The 6,068-nt window shown below is 38.0% G+C and overlaps 1 pseudogene; it reads right to left on the reverse strand.

Annotated features, from left to right (window-relative positions):
- Nucleotides 1–4,683: 4,683 nt before the first annotated feature.
- On the reverse strand, nt 4,684–4,821 carry LOC145278503 (U2 spliceosomal RNA; annotated as a pseudogene).
- Nucleotides 4,822–6,068: the final 1,247 nt, after the last annotated feature.

A 6,068-nucleotide genomic window follows, 5' to 3' on the forward strand; every position in this document is an offset into this window, starting at 1 on the left:
ATTTTTTTTTTACATGTTTTTAATGTCTTTTTGAAAATTTGAATTCATTTTTAATAAGATTTTTCTATTATATATATATATATATACACACACACACACACACACACACACACACACATATATATATATATATATATATATATATATATGTTTGCCGTTAATTGATACATTTCTAATCTCCACTTTTCCTGAAAACGTTCTTTGATTCGAACGAAACCGATAAATCTCTCGTTTTGATGATATCTTCCTGTGTTTAGTATTTTGCGTATTTTTTCTTTGTGTTATTAACAACATTATTTCATTTATTATATATAGTATATTTTATACTTACCTGTTGCCCGGTCGTACAATACGCTTAAACATCAGATTTTAATTTGTACAGATTGCCTATGTATTATTATTATTGAACTAATCCTCTATTGCATAGTATATATACGTCGAAATAATTTGCTCGGTGGACTAAATATCCACCACTGAATTATATCTTCAAGTGTCAATAATTCTGCTTTTTAAGATAAAACCATTTGCTAAGATTTTATTATATTCTTTGCCGGTGTAACGTATAAAAAATCCCCTGTAAAAATTCTTTTTTATCTACAAAAAATATTATTTTAAGGATTGGATTTTTTCGATTTTCGTAGCAGATTCAGGTAGGCGTGAGTGGAGATATATTGATATAAGGAGGGCGAGGGGGAGGAGGAGGAGAGAGGATGGTAAAAGAGGGGGGAAGGAGGAGGAGGGGAGGAATTACAATTTTAGGTTTTTAAAGTTTTGGCTGCTTTTGGTTGTGTAGCCAGGTATATGAAATAGATGAGAGAGAGAGAGAGAGATAGAGAGAGAGAGAGAATAGAAATGGAGGGAGAGAAAGAGAAAGGGTTTGTTTACGTATCATATGTGTTTGACAAGGAAAAAGGTTCCATTTAGAATGTTCGTAGTCGCTATAAGTCAACTCGTTCATTTTAGTTGACGATGAATTGTTTTTAGGTAGTTAAGGGTTAATACATGCGCGAACGCACGCGCAAATACGCATACCCTTCTATATATATTAGAGAGAGAGAGAGAGAGAGAGAGAGAGAGAGAGAGAGAGAGAGAGACTTGCATGAGAGTCCGATGTTGCCCCGTATCGATTGAATATCAACGAATGTTCCATGCCTTAAATACTTTTATTGTTTTCGATATCGGTGAAGTCGACCATTTTTAAAAATCAAATCTATTAGTTGTCTGTTCAATATGTCAGTAGAACTTAGTAGAAATATGAAAATATACATTTTTGGCAATTAAGCTACAAAATAAAACTGCGTGTTTCATCTCCGAGTGACATCGTCTAGCTAATCATTTGAATGAATGCGTTGCTGTTACTTTTATAACTAATTAGTTTTACTCTAGCTATCTAACTTATCTGGTTTTTGTAAATTTGATTTAAAAAAAAAAAAAAAAATTTTAATTCAATTTTCACCCCAAAAAAGGCACAGTGCCACTTTGAAGCAGGGGGCTACTATTAGGGACTTAATTAGCAGGGTCATTATGAAGGGAGATGAGTAGAAAGATGTTTGTACACATTACACTTGAACTTCTGCATATCATTGCAGTTGGGAAAGCAGAATCCCGGAAGGGAGTTCCAAAGACCCGCAGTTCTGGGGAAGAAACTATTGGAGTAAAAGGCTTTCTTGCACTTAGGGATCTCTGCTGTAAAGGGATGAGACTTAGTAGCTTGTCGGGTTTGTCGGGGGTAGTTACGTCGGGGAGGTACAAGTGTTTGCAGTTCGTCAGAGCATTCACCATTAAAGTATTTGTAGAACAGGCAGAGGGATGCAGCATCTCGTCGATGGGACAGAGGTTGAAGCCTAGATGACAGTTCAGGACCTATCAGGTTGGCGACTCTCTTTTGAACCCTGTCCAGGAGCGAGAGACAAGAAGCAGATGCACCAGCCCAGATGTTACAACAGTACTCCATACATGGGCGAATGGTTGCCTTATAGAGGTATAGGATACTGGCAGGCGTAAGTAGTTTTCTAGCACGGTAGAGGGAGCCAACCTTCCTTGCAGCAGACTTGGCAATGCTCTCAATGTATCTATTCCAGTTCATATTCCCTGTAAACGTTAGGCCGAGGAGTTTAAAAGAAGTACTTTCAGGCAATGTGTTCTTGGCCATTGCTATTGGTGGCAGAGAAGGTTTCTTGTAGTTATTGAAGGAAACAAGATTAGTCTTGGCAGCATTGAATGTGACCATCCATTTTTGTCCCCATTCCACTACGGATTGGAGATCTTCCTCTAGCGTTTCTGCCATTTCCTTGGATATGTGTTCATTTGTTTTTCCCTCATATCTGTTATAGAGAGTGGTGTCATCGGCAAATATACCCATGTCAGAAACAATTTTATCAGGGAGGTCATTTATGAATATCAGGAATAATAGAGGTCCAAGGATAGACCCCTGAGATACTTCCGCATTTATGTCATATTGTTTGGATGTACGACCGTCGAGGACAACTTTGATTTTTCTATTACTTAAGAAGGATTTAATTATATTATGAATTCTTCCAGTGATTCCATATGATCTAATTTTCCTTAGAAGACCATCGTGCCATACCCTGTCAAAAGCCTTAGATATATCAAGGGCCACCGCTCTACCCTTCCCTGTTTTGTCCAATGAACGGTATATACGTTCAGAAACTACAGTTAAGATATCTGCTGTTGAACGGGCTTGCCTGAATCCATATTGTTTATCAGTCAGGAGTTTAGCAGCTGTTAGGTGCTGGACTAGGCCTTGATTAACTAAGGACTCAAATATTTTGGCGAAAAGCAGGAGGAGGCTAATGGGGCGACAATTTAGTGGGTCAGTTCTTTCACCGGAATTCTTGAAGACTGGTACCACAGAGGCGGTTTTCCAGCAGTCGGGAAAACAAGATTCGTTAAGGCATTTATTGTAAAGTTTGGACAGAACTGGAGCAACCTCGGCAGAGCATTGTTTTAATAGCACAGCCGGGATGAGATCTGGTCCACATGCTTTTGAGGTGTCTAGGTTTTTTATAATAGAATGTACCTGAGAAGGGGTGATTTTCAAATTGTCTAGTGTGGCGTCTGTTCGCAGAGGAAAATCAGGGAGTGAGTGGTGTACCGAGTTCAGTGTGGAGTTTGAGGCAAACCGACTGACAAGCAGATTAGCTTTGTCAGTTGCCGTGCAAGCAACCTTATGATTGTTTGATAGTGGGGGAATAGTTGACTGTCCATTATTTACTACGCTGTTGTAGATTTTCCAAGAATCCCGGGTTCCTAATTTCTGTGCTTCGATGCGTTTTTTGGTGGTTTCAGAGTAATCTGTCTTAGCTGTCTCTATCACTCTCTTACAATTATTTCTAGCTTCTATAAACTTCTGTTTATTTGATCCGGACTTATGTTGATTGAATCTGCGGAACGCATGCTGCCTTTGACAAATGGCAGCTGCACAAGTAGAAGTAAACCATTGGGGAGAGTGGGGCTTGCTATAGAATTTCCGTGCGGGAACATGTGCTTCAATACCAGTTTTGAACCATTCAGTGGTCTCATTTGCACACTGTTCCGCTGAAGAGTAAAGATATTTTGCCATGGGGCATCTCTGATGAGCTCCCTGATGGCTTCCCAATCAGCCTTTTTGTAATACCTCGTTGTTTTGAGTAGTGGGTCTTCAGTTTTAGGGCGAGAATTTAGGCTGATTTCTACCATTATCACAGCGTGATCAGCATTCCCGAGTGGGCTGTGGGCATTTGTTGTACAGTCATTGGGAACCTTTTTCAGAAAGAGATCTAGAAGTGAGGCATGTTGATCTTGCTGGTCTGGGAAACGTGTCGGAAATGTAACCAACTGAGATAGGGAATGGGATATAGAGAAGCTATGTGTTGCGCTACCAGCTATGTCTGTGTGATTTGAGAATCCTAGCCAGTTACTGTGGTGGACATTGAAGTCACCAAATACATGTATTTGTGCGCTAGTATCGAGGGAGAGTGCTATATCTATGCTGTCTGAGACTTTGTTTATTAGGGTACAGTCTTGGTTTGAGGGAGAGCGGTAGAGAAAATACAAGTAGCTAATATTGTGTTGCATATTTAGTCTGAAGCACATAAAGGCCTGGTCCTCTGATTCTAGTTTTATTTCTCTAGTCAGGTGGAGGGTGTTTCCTTACAAATTATTTATTTCGAACTGTTGATGAATGTAGATCTCTTTAGTTGATAGAAGTTTTCGCACTTCACACTTTTAATTATTTTTATACCGATAGATATGATATGATTCAGACGTGTGAGTATTAAAATCTGTTCTTTTTTTTTACCTATTGCCATTTTAGATTTCGGATATGTCTAACAATCCACAGAGATTCGAAAAAGTGGTAAAACTCAAATATATAACCATAAAATATAATGTTACCAAAACAAGGCCGATTGCCATTAGTCACGTGCTCTCGTGTAATGAAAGAATGCGTGAATGTAGGATTGACATGAAATTCTTAAAGATAAACTAAAATGACCGAAAAATGGTCTGAAATGACTTAAATAAATAAAAAGTAAATGACTTAGAATGGCTTTAATGAACTTGAGGATGAATTGAATGACCTTAAGAATGACTTGAATGCTTAAGAAATAACTGGAATCCTTCAAAAACAACTTGAATGATCTGGAGAATGACTTGAATGGCTTTGAGACTGACTGGTTGTAAAGTGGGTGATCATTTTACATTAAATTAATACAGAAAAGTGATCCCCCACTTTATATCACAAAGTTACAAACATAAGTACAGCATGTAATAAGAACATATACTACACTTTGATCTTTGCCAAAAGGCCAAGAAAAGGGTATTTATTTGCTCCCCCACCGAGCAAATTAGGCACAAGGCCAATTTTTAATATGAGGAGTGAAAGGGAAATGGGGACCAACTCCCCGGGGAGGTGGGGAGCTGGATAGTGACAATTGGTATGACGAGTTGCCCCTACATTGACTAAGGTCTTATATGTGGGGTTGCCCCCACATATGGTCTTTGCTTGCAGCATCTGCCGGAACAGACACTTGATCTTGGCCAGCATCTATTAACAACATACCTTTGATCTTAACCAGAAAGGCCAAGCACAAAAGTGTTACCGACAGACCGACCGATCGATGGACCAATGTGGAGTGACTTATAGAGTCGCTTGCACGCGACTAAAAAAGTTACCTCGCTAGGATAGGTTCTCAGTGTTTATACTTAATGCAAAATGTTTATTCGGCTAGAAAACCAAGTCATGTCAGGGTACACGAGCGCAATCTATTTGTTACGCGGTCCGTTTTTATTATGCTCATTTACCTATCGACATCACTTGTTTTTCGAGCCGAATTAACATTTTGCATTAAGTAAAAACACAAAAAATCCGTTTAGCTAGGTAGAAAAGTAACTTATCTTGCATTTGGGAACATTTATTTTTTTTACATAATTGATTTTTCACTACTTTTTCGAATCGTTGTCGATTGTAAAGCATACTCTAGATTTCTTATTTAGAGCGTTTATTTATTTACTTTTTATTATCTTTTTATTATCGATTATAATAAAATAAAATTTCTGTGTGAAGAGTTAGTTTATAGCGCGATATTGAGATATCAAAGGCCTTTCATAGAGTTTAACCCAACTGTTTACTTTACAAACTTGCTATCTATGGCCAATCTGGAAATGTCCTTTTTTTTCTCCAATGCGTCTATAAAAGTAATTGTTGACGGGCAGTCATTCAAAGCTCATAATATTAATGCCATCATAACTTCAGGATACACAACAACCTTATCCTAATTATGCTCGTCATAAATAACCTTCCAATTCGTTGATATTTATGAAGATTACAAAGCATCTTAGCAAAAAACAGTAATGACAAAACTCTTTCTTACTCCCTCTCTATGTATATACTAGCAGGCCGCCCGGCTTTGCCCGGTCGTAAAATACGCATAAATAGTATATTCTAATTCATACAGAAAATGAGACATGTGCATGCGAGTATTGTTTTTTCTAAGCAGTTCTTCCTTATAAGTAAAAAAAAAAACACTACTCTAGCTGAGATCGAAACCAAAACCTAAAGAAAAAGA

Source organism: Euprymna scolopes, chromosome 6, assembly GCF_053919585.1.
Source record: "Euprymna scolopes isolate OS-2025 chromosome 6, ASM5391958v1, whole genome shotgun sequence".
NCBI lineage: Eukaryota > Metazoa > Mollusca > Cephalopoda > Sepiida > Sepiolidae > Euprymna > Euprymna scolopes.